General features: G+C 34.5%; 2 long non-coding RNA genes across 2 annotated transcripts in view; one reads left to right on the top strand and one right to left on the bottom strand.

Annotated features, from left to right (window-relative positions):
* LOC105477890 (uncharacterized) overlaps positions 1-9,571 on the top strand; it is a 197,432-nt gene extending 187,861 nt beyond the window's left edge. The window contains exons 3-6 of the long non-coding RNA XR_003017163.2: positions 3,157-3,230; positions 7,160-7,239; positions 8,479-8,668; positions 9,356-9,571. This is a non-coding gene — a long non-coding RNA (uncharacterized lncRNA). The remainder of the gene's footprint in view (positions 1-3,156; positions 3,231-7,159; positions 7,240-8,478; positions 8,669-9,355) is intronic.
* Positions 1-16,353, bottom strand: part of LOC139364326 (uncharacterized) — a 317,275-nt gene that overhangs the window by 51,847 nt on the left and 249,075 nt on the right. The gene's annotated exons all lie outside the window — the stretch shown is intronic.

Raw genomic sequence — 16,353 nt, 5'->3', positions numbered from 1 at the left:
CTTGTGCGATTCCGGCAGATTTATGACTGCACAGTCCCCTGGTCAAATTTGGCTTATTATTCTGAATCCATTTTTGTAATAATGATGCTGGTAATGCTGTAATATATTATTTTAATAGGATAATATATTGAACTCTAATTTCTAGAGCATAAATACATTATTCAGGCATTGCATTGTGTGCAAACAAGGGAAGAGGAAACTAAAAAGATGTCTCACTGAAAATTTCTATAATTGTCAATTATGTAAAAAATTATAAAAGTTGATTGTACTATTACATAATTTTTATATGTAATAGCTTTCTAATCAGAAATAAAAATTCCTGATTTTTATAATATTGTCCACACTAGTTTTTGAATTGATATTTTGAGCAAACCATAACCAAAAAGGACAACAGTAAGGCTAACTACAGGACCTGCCAAGTAGAATATACCTTCTCTGGGATTAGCAAACTTCTTTTTCAGAGGCAATAAATGTATAATATGTGCTGAGAACTTCAGGAAATGCACAAAGTATTCTAGCAGCTTCCCTCTAAATTCTTTTTGCAAAGTCTTGCCAGAAAAAATTCATATGAACAAAATATCTGTCTTACTCTGATGTAAAAGTCTTGGACTTTATTCCTTTTATGTTATGAGTCTGCAAAGCTAGAATAAATGGAGCTTGGGTTTGTGTGTGTGTTGTTATAATTTAAATAAAATTTCCAACAGGCAAGTGGTTCTATCTGACTAATAATCCCATTTTGAAAAGGTATTGGCTTTGAAAAGGTATTGAAACTTAGTTGTCTTTGATATGATTAAATGGGTAAAATATAGCATGCTCTTTCATGCAATTTTACTATATCAAAAATTCTACCTATTAAAAACCATGAGTACAAAACTTTGTATTTATGATGATTTTAAATTTTTACACATAAAATGTTAAAGAATAACAATCTTTGCATAGCTTAGACCTGATTTGATCTCTATATGAGATGCCTCAAATAACCACAAAAACAAATCAATAGAAAATTAAATCTTACAAAGAAAAATTGAAGTAGCTTCCATGTTCATGCTTTTTAAGTTGGAGAAGTTCTAAATCTATTGATTGTTTACTCTCTATAGGCATTTTTCCAGGTACTAGAAAATACACTACAAGAGCCTCTAATGTTTCCTTGCTTTCCTTATATCTTTAAGAGAAGCAACATTACATTCATCCAAAAAGAAAAAATAAAATAAAAATTTTGGGCAACTAATGACTGTTCAGTAAATATAAAAGGCTTGGGTTTTTTCCCCGTTGCCCTTGCAGTTATTTTCAGGCCTTTACTTCAGGGAAGTTTTCTTCTATCTCTGCTCTGTGCCCTTTCTTTCTTGCCCAGTCATTATTCTCAATTAGCTATTGCTATGGACAGTCACTAGCTATTGAACCCATTTAGAAACTTGGCCACAGACTTTATCAACTCTAGCCTTTCAAAGATACTGACTTTGCTGGCAAAAAGCATAACTTTTGAATAAACAAGCCAGGTTTGCTCATGAGTAACACACTTTTAATTTCAACCAACATTCTTTTTTTCTGGAAGTTAGTACCTGATTAGAGCTGTTCTTTTTGCTAATTCAGCTCTCTGGGTAATAAATATTTTATCTTATCAATAAACATGAATTTCTATGATCCAAAGATATTTAGATCCTTAATTAGATAGTACATCTAAATTGGTTAATCAGAGTGTTTTCTGGCAGTTTCTGAGTCAAAGTTATACTTCGTCTCTGGTTAGCCTTTGTAATATTCAAGATGAACAACTTAAAATTCTTAGTTCAAACTACTTACAATCTGTGTTAATCAAAATGCTGTAATTAAATTGGGCATGGACTTATTCTGTAACCTTATCCACTTTGCATTTAAGTTGTCTCTACATGAATGTTTGACACTAGTACAGTCTTTAAATATTAATGCATAGGGAAAAAAAAAGAAGATGAAAGGAACAGTTGGAGCCAAGAGAAAGTAAAAGGTAGCAAGGGGCAATTGTAAAAACAAAACAAAACAAAACAAAACAAAAAAACCCTTAAGAAAGTTAGGAGAGTATGCAAAGAAAAATAAACTTGTCAAAGCAGTTACTTATCAGCATAAAGTAGCACAATTTATACACAATCTAAAGCTCTAAGGAATGAGTAGCTATAACAAGCTTTTGTGCAATAAAGATTAGAATCTCTGTAAAGCAGTTTCTCATGTTTTCCTTTCTCTACTTTTGTATTTTACTTTTCAATGATCACAAAGCTACAAAATGTTAAAATTGAAACAAAGCAAAACAAATAGAAAAACTTTTTTTTTTTTTTAACTTTCATGTATAAGGAAAAACAGCACACATCTAAAAGTCTGATTTTGCCCCTCTAATAATCTGGCTCCCTATGGTTTTGATATAAAATGGTGTAGGATGAAACAACATCACAAAATAATGTTTTGTGCCCCACACACAAGAAAAGGCTTCTTAGCATAATCTGTAAAAGTTTCAAGTGGTTATGTTGCCAAATAGCTTGGCTTTTGCTATAAAGAAAAAAGAAGGAGAGTGCATGAATCTAAATGTATAGCTAGTGTCGCTCCTTCCTCCAGATAGAGAAATTATATTTGTTGAGACACTGCACTGTTGAGATTCGTAGAGAGAGTATGCCCTCAATTTCACTGCACTATACTAGTGTGCATTCAACTGATGAAGTTCTCAACTCAAAGGGCAACATCCACTTTGTTCTAAGTTCCTGCTGGAATGGAAAAGCTGACAAGGGAAAACTTACACAAAGGATATTGTGCTGTTAAAGTTTGTTCAAAGCCACACTTGTCAGATCTCTTTGAAATGAAATTGAAAAGGAAAAACCAATTTTCTTTGAGGACAAAGTTCATCTCATTTGGTGTGCTGCACCTGTCTAATTTTCTTCTTTGAGAAAGAAATCTTGACTAGGAAAATTTGAAAAAATAGTTTATACTAGTACAGGTATGTATCATAATGTTTAATTCAGACCAGTGTTACATTCTGAGAAAATAAATATAAGTGAATTACTGCCTGTTTGAAGCTGTGATAAATACCTAGTTTGGCTGAAATTATTAGACACCATTATTCTGTCTCCCAAATGTCTCTGAAGGGCAATAGTCAGAACTATCCTGAAATGAGAATGCTCTAATGTTTTGTTTTGTCAGTGATGTGCAGATGCACAGTACGATTCTGAGTACATTATCAAATTGAAAACCAAGATCCTTCAGAAGAGTTTCAGGTAAATATCTTGTATGTTTTCAAACTTGAAAAAACAAAAAGCAGCATCTATTTCCAGGGTAGAATATTATTAAAAATATGGAGTTATATTAAAAATATAGTTAAAAATAATAACTGGATGTTTAAAATAAGTTTTTATTAATAGCAAACAAAAGAGTTTTCTGTGTTTGATTTTACAATTTCCTGTAATTAGGAGTGTTATAAGATTCCAGGTCAACTTAAAATGAGAAATAAAAGTGAATATGTCACTTAAACTAGAAAGAAATATAGCTGTGACCCCAGACAAGGACTTATGTTCAAGACAGAAAAATGTTACTTTAGTCAACAGAAAGAAAAAAATAATGAAAACAAACCCAAGGGTAATCCTCTCCTCTAATGCATTTTGTCTCCTATTTCTCTCTTTTAGTCTGTATTTCTATGGCAGCCTTCCTTGTTCAACCTCACCCTATATGATTGGCTACATGTTTATAAATAAATAAATATAGATAGATAGATAGATCCCATTTATTGGCAATAAATGATAAATGAGAAAGTATTTTGAAAATGGAAAGGAGAAGCAAAATTATATCTTATCTGTTAGATCATGGGAAGCAGAATATCTTGGCTTTTGCCGGAATCTCCAGAAATGTATACTTTCTAGCTTCCTTCTCTGTGACTGTTTTCTACTTGGAACTACATTGCCAATCCCTTTTTATTTGTTTTGTGTCCAAATGTGAATACAACTGAATTCTTTTTTGATTGTTACTATTCTGCTTGTATCTCAGCAGATTGTTTCACATATCCATACCCTTTGGGTAAAGTTCAATTCCTTTTAAATACAGTGTTCACCATGACCTTGTGAGCAGAAGGAAAAAAAAACCACCAAAACACTGGCTATTGAAACTTTCAGACAGCAGCTACCTTCCTTACCTTCCTTTCAGAATTAAAATTCAAATGACCAGCTGTGCATGGTGGCTAATACCTGTAATCCCAGCACTCTGGGAGGCCAAGACAGGCGGATCACTTGAAGTCAGGAGTTCAAGACCAGCCTGGCCAACAAGTCCCGTCTCTACTAAAAATAAAAACTAGCCAGGCATGGTGGTGCATGCCTGTAATCTCAGCTACTCGAGAGGATGAGGCAGGAGAGGCAGAGGATGCAGTGAGCTGAGATCGTGTCACTGCACTATAGCCTGGGCGACACAGCAAGATGGTCTCAAAAAAAATTAAATAAATAATAAAAAATTCAAATGACCAAAGTCCTGAAAAAAATCAATGGAGAATCTTCTCAGAGTAGAAATTATTTAAATGAAAAGCAAGCTTTCTGATTTTCATCCCATTTTTGTTTAATTTTTATTTCCTTTTGCTCCATCTGTTATAGAGTAAATGTGTTTCAATTTAGTGAAAACATCTTCAGAAATTAACCATTCCTGTTATAGTGTAAAAGTTTATTCGATTTGTGCTCAATATTTGTAAGAAACTAATTTACACACAGGCACATAATAGATTATATCTGTTGTCATATCCCATCAAAGTCCACGAGTCCCAAGTAGTGTTTCTGGGGGAACACCATCTTTACTTCACATGCACTGTGCATTCCTCTTGCTGCCTTCTTATATGTACCCTAAATATTAATATTTGCTGAATGAACAAACGAAGATATGTGGCTTTCCCTCTTCCTTTTGAACATTGCTTTTTGTTTTTCCTTTTATAATGCCCAGTGCACTAAAGTCATGTCATAGGAAAGAGTGTTCCCTTCTTCACAGTCCATATACTAATTACATACTCTTCTTTTTGGCCCATCTTCCCCAAGGGATAGTAAATGAAGCACCCATTCTATAAGACCCAGTTCTTTCCTGACTGAGATATTGTCCATAGGCTTCATTCTTACTTCACTAATGAGTTTTTTTTTCTCTGTAGCTTTTACATCTTTATAGTAGGTCATAAAGAACCTCCAACAGAAAATGAACCAATAGTAGCTATACTTTATTTCATATTTCTATAATGTCCCTAGTCACAACCATGTCTGTTTCCTGTCCTTTTCTTTCAATAAGGGCTTACAACTTGGGATAAAATCATGTGCCCACATTTGCTGCATAGAACATAGTATCAATGAATTGGTACAAAAGCCATTCTTCTGCCCAAACTCCTGTACACACCACTCATTCAACAAACATTTCTACCTCCTACTGTGGGCTTAATTCAGTGCTTTGGAGTCTATAAAGAGGTACAATGAAATAATCCCTACCCTTAAAAGAAGAGATAATTTTTTGTTTTCTAAAGTAATTACCTCATTTGATTTCCTATAACAACTGAGAGAAGCAAAGAGAATAATTATTACTACTGACATTTTCCAAATGAGAAACCTGAGCCTAGAAATTGAAGTCACAGTACCAGTTATGCCAAGACCTCTACGTAACACCTAGGACTTTGATTATACCATTGAATAGCTTTTCCTTTCTACAACATAGAGAACCAAGCATCTTGAGTGGTGAGTTGCTTCTCAAGCCGCACAAAAATATTTATTATAAATATTTCTCAATTATAGAATCTACAACAGGTCATATATTATGGGTATTTTAGACCTAAATGGAACCATTCAGTTCCCAAGGTTTGTAGTTTCTAGCCCTGCTAAGCACCAAACCACAATCTATTATATGAGGATCAGCAATGATAATTCTCAAAACTGGACAGTTTAGAAGATAACTGCGGTTATACGTTCCCTCATTCACCTTCCTACTTTTTTGGTCCTACCTCATTTCATTATCCTCTTACTGCAATAGCCTTTTACAATTATCTATCTTTCAATCTCCCCTCCCACACAACTATCCATTTACATTCTGTTGCCAGGTAAGCCTTTCTAGAGTATAATTATATTTCAGTAATTAAGCTTCTCAGAACACTTGGATGGTTCCCCATAGCCTACTGAATTAAGTTGAAACTCCTTAGCCCCTTCATAAACTGACCACAACTTACCTTTTCATCCTTCACTTAGCCTGCAATGCAGATATACAACTCACTGCTTTCTGTTCACACTCCTCCCTTTCCCACTTTGATGCTTTTCTTGCTATTTCTTCTGCCTAGAATATTTACCTTCATCCAGACCCTTTTCCATGCTATTTTTAGCATAAATAACAATAAAATCTTTATTATAAGCCTCCCCTGAGGCTCCAAATAGGGATAAATATAACTTACTTTGAACACACACACAACTTTATTTCTTCCCTGGCATTTATGAAAATAGCACAGGTTTACAGAGAAAACAAACAGGCAGATGGAATTAAGTTTAATCCTGACCTGCTCAAACTTGGGCAAATTATTTAACTTCTCTAAGTATTCATTTTCTTATCTAGAAAAGCTTTGCATGTTTTTTTGTAAGGATTAATGGTTATCCACATACATGCTTTTGGTCAATTCCTAGCATATATTAAGACTCAATGAATGTCAGCTCTTATTTTTAGATTCTGTTTTGTATTATATCTGTGTATATTATACAAACATCAGTATATTGTCTGCTTTCTGTGAGGGCTGCAACTACGGTTGCTATTTTCATTTTTCATCTTTGTTTCCGTATAGCTCTTGAGACTAAAACCAAGTTTATTGTCAGTGATTATTAGTCCCACTGTACACCTATTTTATCATAGCCGAATTATGGACAATATCCATATCAGTGAGCTGCAAATCCCTAGTAATCCTTAGTAGCAATACCATAAAATACACTGTCCTTTCAGTTCCAGAATAACAAAATCAGTTGGGTCAACTTATAAATCTTCTAATTATAGTTTCTTAGTTAAAATTTGGTCAGATAGGAAATCTAGGAAAGCCTAAAATGCAATTAACATAGCTCAGGAAGTCAGCCATTTAGATAGCATTGACAGCTATAAAAATAGAGTGGGGCTAGAAAATTGTTTGCTCTATTTCTCCAGGGTTTTACTAGGTCTGCTTTTATGTCAGTCCAGGTTGTGCCAACCAGGGAGAACATGAAGTGGTAAACCAAAAAGGTTGTAAAGTTGACTGCACCCAAAGTAAATTGAGTAAGTTCCATCACAAATGTGCTTTTTGTTGGATTGAAAAGAAATGGGATGTCATGAAGACTTATGGAGGGGATTAGATGATGCCATCATAGACCTCTCTGCAGAGGATCTGTGGGACATACATAATAATTATAGATATGTAATTATATTTATATATGTATATATACACATATGACCATTAAAAGAATAATATTACCAATTTCTTCTTGGCTTTAAAATTGATATACCTAACAGAAAAACATTTTTTTTGGACTAAAGTATCTGAGAAAAAAGGCAGTATCTATCTCTGTTTTTAAGTGAGGGAAAATTTTTTTAAACATATGATGTGTTGGTGAAGGGACTTTGTGGGCACTTATGATATTTAACGGGCACTTATACACCAATAATTTTTTAAGTGAATTGGGAATTAAACCTTCCTATTTGGGGATGAGAGTGACATTTAAAAGCCTCTAAAATATTTATGATCATTTATTCACTTTGTCATTCTCAAATACTTATGGCTAATTCTAGTTATTGTGTGAATCATAGACTAAAGTTATAAATCCAGGAGCAGAAATACTTGCCACGAGGCTATTAAGGTAACCCAGGTAAGAGGTAACAACAGTCAGATTTGTGGTAAGGGCACTGGGTGGGGCAAAATATGGAGTAGCTGGGCCATGAGATTGTGCCTCAATCATAAAGGATTCTCAAATTTTGGCTGCTGCCTTTGTAATTTGTATCAGAGATCTGTACCTCATATGTATAAACTAATATGGAATTATGTTCATACCCTTCCTCTAATCCAAGAGAGAGCTAAAAGTGATAGGATATATCAAAAGGAGAGGGAACTCAAGCCCTCTACCATGTTTCCTGGCCTTTACTGATAGTCATATAGGCCTGAAATTAGAGAGAGAGAAGCAAAGACTTAGGATTCATTCAGGTAAAAAATAAAATGAATGGAAGTTGATATGTGCTTAGACATGGGACAGAGGGGGAAAAAGTGAAATACAAGAGTCTAACAAGTTTCTGGCTTTGGTAACTGGATGGACTATGGCACCATTTGTGGAAATGGAGAGCAGTGGAGGAAGAGCAGATTTTGGTGCTGATATTTTATATTTACTTTTGGACATGTTAAGTTTAAATAGGGCAGGAAAATATACATATCCTTAAGTCCATTAGGCTTTTTGAGTCTGAAGCTTAGGAAGAAGTTGTTGCTGGATTAAGGAGTCATCAATTAATGTTGAATTATATTTTCTACAGGAAAATTGTTTAATTCAACAAGAGGACAGAATCCTCAGTAAAATAAGCATTTGATCTTCAGGCAGAGAAAGCAATGCCTTAAGAGGAAATGACCAGGGAAATGGGGAATAAGGAGTGACTGAGATCAAGAGAATGAAGTATGTTCAAAAAGAGGAGGTCACCACAGTGTTAAATGTTGCTGAACTTTCAAGTAAGTTAAGTTCAATAAGGTTTCCATTTGCTTTACTTTTTTAAGAAAAAGTCTGTAGATGACTTTACAAGAAGAAGCATCAGTGGTGTGAGGGGCCTGAAGTCTGACTTTCTGTATAAAAATAAACATCTTATATAATTTTACATAATTAAGAAGCTTGGCTCTGGAGGGGAGCATAAAGGATTTGAATGAGAAGAAAGTTTTTCAATGTCTGTATCCCTCTGTTTCTAATATATTGTATGTTCTTTTATTTATGGGTTCACTGATACAGGAACAGCTTAATTTGTACTGGCAAATAAGAACTCTATATATATATAGTTGGCATTGTTCTAGTTTCGACATTTCACACTAGGTACCCAATGACTAAGAACAGCAAATTTTTTATATTAAATTTGTGTTAACTTCATAGAATAGAATAATCAAAATCTATTTCTTTTTTTTTTGCCATACTATATTCAGCAAGTCTAGTCATTGGAATTTGCCCCCACATACCTTCAGGCAATGAATATATTCTTTAATAGATTTCCATATTAAAGGTAATAGATATTTTATGATCTTGAGAGAATAAACATGTTAGCAATAAAAATTGTAATGGTTTGAATTATAATTTTTCAGTTTTAAAAAATAGGTGTTGGAAGAAATTTTAGTACATTCTATTAAACAGTGTACCATGTCTCACCTTTATAGTAACTTCCATGATCCCGGGTGTAGAATTATAAGACATATGCTGCTTCATGGAAAACAGTTGTTTTTTTCTTCAGAGGAGGAAATAGATTTCATTTCATCAATATGAAGAAATACATACAAATTAAATTTTCAATTATCTTGGTCTGTAAGCTACAACTAGAATTACATGAAGTACTTTAGAAACTGCTTACTTTTTCATACCACAAATAAAATACTGTGAGAACCAACTGTTTGGCTTGTGACCTCATTATATTAATGTTATATAATTGAACAACTACTTATGGGTGTCATTTATCACAATAATATTTAATATCTATATAGGGCTTTACAACTTATGAAATAGTTAGACATCTGATATCTCAAGTAAGCCTCAGAATGATCCTATGAATTAGTCAAGGCAAGTATAAGTATTGCCATTTGACAAAAAGGAAACTGAAGTTCAGTATTATGGTGCGGTTAATCCAACTGCACTGCGTTTAGTGAATTGACAGACTTGGAAGTGTTTACGAACAGTAAAGCAAAATAAACTTTTCTCTTGAATTGTTTCTATTTGGGAAGACCAGTCATGTGAAACCTTAAAGAACACAATAGGACTATATAGAATCAAGTGCTAAATAAGCTTCACTTCATACAAATCTAACTTAACAGGTTAACTGACCCTAACCTGTAAGGTCACTTCCTTATACTGGTTTCTAATGCCTTCCACTAACAGATATTTCTTTTTTTTAAAGAAAAAGACAAAACAAAAGTTTCTGGTATCATCATCAGATTATTTGAACCTTGTTATGTCTGAAAACATCTATCCTATGCAGGAACAAAGCAAAAGCAAAACTTGGGCCTATGATGTCAAATGGAGAATTGAATCAGAGCCAATATGTGTGTTCGTTCCTAAAGCCAGAGTGTTTAAAAAGTCTTAAAAATGTGTTTTTATAAAAGGCCTCATATTTTTTTTTTAATTTACTAATCTCTCATGTCCAAGATACTTCTTCATCCATTCTAGAGACATCTTATATTTTTTTAAAAAGCTTACATTTATTGATGGTTTAATCCAAACAGTATTTAGGATGACATGACCATAGGATCATATCCAAAGCTTATTCATGCTAACCATATTTTATTAAGGCTTATCTCTTAATTAAATAGAAGATTATAGACTATGGTAGTAGGTTTATCCATGCACTGGATTTTAAAATATGGATTAGCAGACAAGTCAGTCCCAAGTAGTGGTACTACAAATAAGAAAACAAAACACAAGATATTAAAAATCAGCAACACAAGATGTTTGTTTTGAGCTCCCTCTGCCTTTTTGTTCCAAAGGTTTACTTAAATTAATGAAATGCTGCTATGTGGACTTCAGTTTCTCTCAGGGATAACACAGCTAGGCCTAGGCTACCTGGGATATGTTACCTCTGCTCTGTAAAACCAATCCAGTTTTGCTATCAGACTCCTCTTTCATTTTTACAAACTTTTATAAATAGGCATCCCTGTTATCATCTAGATGTCTGGCCTCCATGTTCCCTGAGCTGCCTTCTGATCTGTGGAAGGTCTCTCTGTATCTTAAAGAGGAAAAGCTATTGAGGCAGAAAAGCAAAATGGCATGAGATTGGTGAGAGCAGAGTTTCTTTCCCTTTGTTCACCATGTCACTTGGGCTGATGACTTCACAAGACATCAAAAAACAGTACCTGGACATAAATCAACAATGAGAAGATAATAGTGCTAAAGGTAAATTGAGCCAAAGAGAATGGAAGCACAAATACATTCAGCAGTGTAGCTGAGAAAAGTCCATTTAATATATATTCACAATCAGGTCGATGATGAGTTTGTAAAGTCAATGACAGATGGTCTACTCCTTGGCTCACTTCTAATTAGACATATGCCTTAAATATAGTGTCATTTTACAAACTAGGAAGGTCCTGAAGTCATATTCAAAACCTGAGCTGCATGCTTTTAAAAATTCTTCAAAGGCTATGCTCTTGTCTTCATAATCAATCAAAGAATTTGCATTTCTCTTGGTCCTGTGTTCTAAGAATGCAACCAAATAAAGGAATTTCAAACAGGTATTGGGTAACATGCTAAATGTTTTAGGAGTTTGTGAGAAAGGTGAGATGTGAGAGAAGTACAAGTCATTGCTCCTGCTATTAAGGGAGAAATAAAACATGATTTGACCAGAGTTGAAAGGAAGATAACTTTAACAGGAGACCAGAGAAACACAGAAGGTATATCTTGTGATGGAGGAGGTGGAAATGCCTTTTGGAAAAAGTGGGATGTGACTTGGGTGTTAAAACATGAATAGGATTTTCTTAAACATTGATGAACACAGAAAACTTTCCAGTTACATGGAAATAGGTGACTGAATCATGATGTGTGGAATACCCATACTGTGTGGGAGGTCAGCTAGTAGAACTTTCTGAGTAGATAAAAAAAATTCAGTAATAAAATGTTAATAATTATTATTACACTCGAGCACTGACAACAGAAGCTTTATATACTTCATTATAGACTCCCATAAAAACTATGCAAACAGGGATTATTAACCTTTTTTTTTTCTTTTGTCCCTATGTGTTTTTTCTAGGAAGTATGCATGACTCAGAGGGGTTAAATAAATTAACCAACATCCTGTAGTAATTGACATAATAAGGATTTGCATGCAGGTCAAGCTGATTGACCCAGGACAGCCTACTTCAGTTCTTCCTGCTGCCTCCCCCTATTATACAAAAACAGTCTTCTGAGCTATCACAGAATTTCAGTCACTCTAGCCCCTAAAATTCAGAGTCAGTAACATAATGATGTAACAGCAGAATAAGGCTTGAGATGAATTCCACCTTTATTTTTGTTAAAATGGGGCTTCAGTGGAAGAAAAAAATCTAGAAATGCAGTTTCCTTTATTGTGGGCCAAGATAAGTGCAATTCCAAGAGCATGTGCCCCATCAGAAAACACATTAGGAAGAGTTAAGAATACCCCCAATGTTATTAGGGTGCAAACCTGAATCATTTCGAATCACTTCACTCAGAGACTGCACAGGGTCTTTGATTATGGTCACACAGTTAAATGTCAAGAGACCAGTTGCCCTAAACCTCGTTAACCTCCACCATTTCCTATCTTTTACACACAGTAGACGTCTACATTAGTCTTCATTTTCAGATTTTCTGTTCCCAGACTTCATAAAAGAAGAATTTGCAAATAAGTTTTTATCATCATTAACAATACTATCGCTAAAGGGCATATGTGAAGTTTTATGATGGTTTAGCACATTAATATTTTACAATCAGACTTTAACATGCTTTTATCTTTTTTACACAAGATTAATATCCTGCCTGAATTAGTTTTATTACATGCATTTTCAATTTTCACTAAGCTGATTTTCCTGCACTAGAATTTGTTTTTTTTTCCTACAACTTTTTCATTCTCATTTGTAGGACTTAATACGTTTTATCCATCTTAATTTTTTTTTTCACAGTAATGCAAGGATTTTCCTGTTGCGCTGCCACTTGCAATGCAGTCCCATTAGTTAATCACACCATTTGGTGTTAAATCTTTTATTCTGCACAACATTTACAGTTTTGTTATCTCTGAAGCCTATACAATTGCTGTCATGCCCATGAAGGTTAAGTAAGAATATAGATTTAGCAAATAACTAATTTGATAAATACCGGTGATCAAATCAGGTAATTTAGGGTTATATTTTTACTTTAAGGAAGATTACGACTTTCATCAGAGGAATGCAAAAAGTAACACATTATTTCATATTTAGAACCACCCTAAAGTACTAGAAAATATTTCAAAAGTGTTCAAAATAAAATCTTGAAGTTAGTGCTTTTTATTCTGAAAAGTCAGGTTTGGTCAATCTTATACCTTTCCAATCTCTAATTTATTGAATTAGAGTGTAGACATAGCCTCACTCCTGGCTTATGTTTTGGTATATCAGAATGTGGAAATCAAAGTTTGGAGTCTCAATTGGACCTGAAAATATACTCTTGGTTGAAGCCTAGCTTAGCCTAAGAAAAACTTAAGGATAATAGAGAAGGTATAAAAGCTTACGAGTCAAATAACAAACAGTAGCAGGAAATGATACCTAGACAATAAAGGAATTGGAGAGACATTGATGCAAATTTGATCTTGAAAAAGAAATCAATCAGCATGTTCATATCTGTCTTCTCCCCAACAGTTACTGTGATCTCTTATACTGGCCTCTGAGGCAATGCCTCCCAAAACATATCCCTACACCAAAATTTTCCATGCTGTGTTCTGGTATTACTGGGCTACCCGCCAGATGGCTGGAGAAACAAATTAATATTCATTACAATACTTTTAATTATTAAAAATTATATAACATCCCTCACCCTCAAAGGGAACTTATAGTATGACTGAAGCCTCTCAGTGCCTTGATCCAGAGGCCCAAGTCTTCATCTTTTTTTGCAAGCCAATGAATTACTTTGACAATGAACAAGAATAATATTTCAGATGGCAATTAAATTATGCACACATAGACAAAGGGGTGAGCCAGGCAACAGGTCGACTCCATACATGGTGTTTTCTATTATTGTCTCAATTTGCCCGCTTATTCTTAAGTGATTAATTAGTTTAACACAATTGGCCTTAGGTTAAACTTAGTTAACATCCCTCCACCTTTATTTTTTATTTTTGCTGGAACTGTTTAAGCAGAACAAGATAAATAGAATTCCAGCTAGCAAAATCTTTACTCCTCAACTCCATTCTTCCCACTGACTAATCTTAACACAAGAAAACTAGTCCATATAATCAAGGTTGAAAAGAACTTGTATACTGCAGAAATCATCTATCATTATATTCCCCCATCCAGAGAACATGGCAATCAGAGGCAGAATAATTTGATTGGCTGGAAAACCTGCATCAATAATCTTCTCTGTTCTATAAAATAAAACGAAGTGTGTTGAAAATATGATAGGAGGAAAAATTTTATAACAAAATTCCACTTTTACATAGGATTTCAGCAAGTATTCTGCATGACATGCGATAGGTGGGATCTGCAAAGATGCATATGAAACAGAAAACTTACTTGTGGGAAACCAAATATTTTTGGAGATGGAGTTGACAAGAATCAAGCTCCAAGATTTTCACCCAGATAGAGAAAGCAGGACCATGCATCTGAGTTATGAAAAACAGAAACCTTTGTTCTTTTCATAAAGCAGGAAGAAGAAATCCCCATGGCAGTTGGTGTGTGTATTAGCTGCTTCTTGTGTGCTAGAGAAACAGATGCCATTTTCTTGAGGGATGAAATAACTACTCACTGAACCCCGTTAGGATAGCTGAATGCCTCTCCATGCATACTAACTACTTTGCTCACAAACAAGATGGTGGATGAGAGGCATAATTAATATGATGTGGACTGAGAGAAAACACTGTGGGGAGTTTTGAATTGTGGCAAGGCAGATAAGGTAACTCCTAAGTGCCAATTCAATTACTATTAGAATTCATCTGCTACTCTCCACTCCACTTCATATTTAATTATTTCAATAAAGAAGTGTGAGTGATTTTTATCGTTTCTATTCAATTCCCCAATGCACTTATTTCTTCCCTGGACACATTTATTCTACTATATATTCTCTGCTGCTTTTCTGTATAGATTTGGAAAATGAACTCAAAAGACCAGAGAGCTGAGGGTAGTTGGTATCAGATGTCTCTTCCCTGTAGATTTAAGGGGGAAAAAAGAGGAAAGAAAAAATGTTTTGCCAGTTGTGGTTGATTTTTTTCAAAATGTAGAAACTATTTAACCAGAGCAGCCCAGGCTTTTGTTTCTCTACTCTGTTTGGAACCCTATGCATTTGCTTTTAGAAAGCCAGACTTTGCTTATCAGTGGTTTCTCCAAGCTTCTGTTTTGAACACTGTGTGTTAATTCTAGCCACTTCCATTTATTTTTTTTCGGAAAAAAAAAAAAAAAAAAAGGAAAAACAAGAAATCAAACATTCAGCAGCACCTTACCTCTGAAAGTCTAATTATCTCTATGCATATATTCTCTGCTTATTCTCAGACGGCCCATGAAATGACGGGGTGCAGAAGCTATTAATTTCCTGTTGATAAATCTGGGTGTTGGCAGACAGGGAGTGAGTCTTTGTCAACAAGAGGCTCCTCATCTAAATCTGCTGGTACCTGGAGGGCAAAGTGGAGCTACCATATAGCCTTATTCTATGGTTTTCAACTACTCCATAATCATCATGAGTATTTGACTTTCAAAACTGGCCTCCTCTCTGAATTCTTGGTCTACGAAATTTGCAATTAAGTAGTTTTAACTTTGTAATTCATTCTACAAAGAATCAAAATAGAACTTTTTCTTCCTTTAGTCTCTAGCGTGGGCAGTAATGCAACCAAAATTGGTGAAAATTCACTCTCTCTCTTAAATATCAAATGATAAATCAAATTCAGAACCTTGAGAAAGGACCTCAAATGCACCCCCGTCTGTAAAGCTAAAGCTGACACTAACAAATCATATGCCACTGAAGACCAGAGCAATCACTGAGCCATTCTTTGTGTTGCTAGAAAGAGTAGATGAGATTTAAAAAAGATCTTTTCTCCAGGGATGTGAACATGGCTTAGGAGGCAGACCACCTTGGCTCAAATCTTGGCTCCTCCACTTACTAAGGATACAAATGTGGATTAAATAAACTAAGGATTAGTGCTATTGTACAAAAACATACAGAAAAGTAACTGGCATGTAAGTGTTAAATATAATTGGCTGCTATCATTGTTGTTGGGGTTCACAAATAACTTAAAATATGGCACTTTGACATGCTGAACTGAGGAAATCTCAAGGTCTCCCTGACTCCCCCTCCACACCACCCTGCCACCCTGTCTCTTAATTTTCTGCCTCTTGGGAACAGGATGAAGTCATTCTCGGAATTGCCCTCATCTGCCTAAAATCTTGACCCATCAAAGAAAATCGTTACCTCTGGTTCTTTCCCTGAGTGTTCATTAATTAAATTCATAATAGGAAAAAAGACTAATCTGTCAACACACTTGGAC

This window comes from Macaca nemestrina, chromosome 7 (genome assembly GCF_043159975.1).
Source record: "Macaca nemestrina isolate mMacNem1 chromosome 7, mMacNem.hap1, whole genome shotgun sequence".
Classification (NCBI taxonomy): Eukaryota; Metazoa; Chordata; class Mammalia; order Primates; family Cercopithecidae; genus Macaca; species Macaca nemestrina.
The sequence above is the reverse complement of the archived record's forward strand: the minus strand, read 5'-3'. Positions and strand labels throughout refer to the sequence as shown.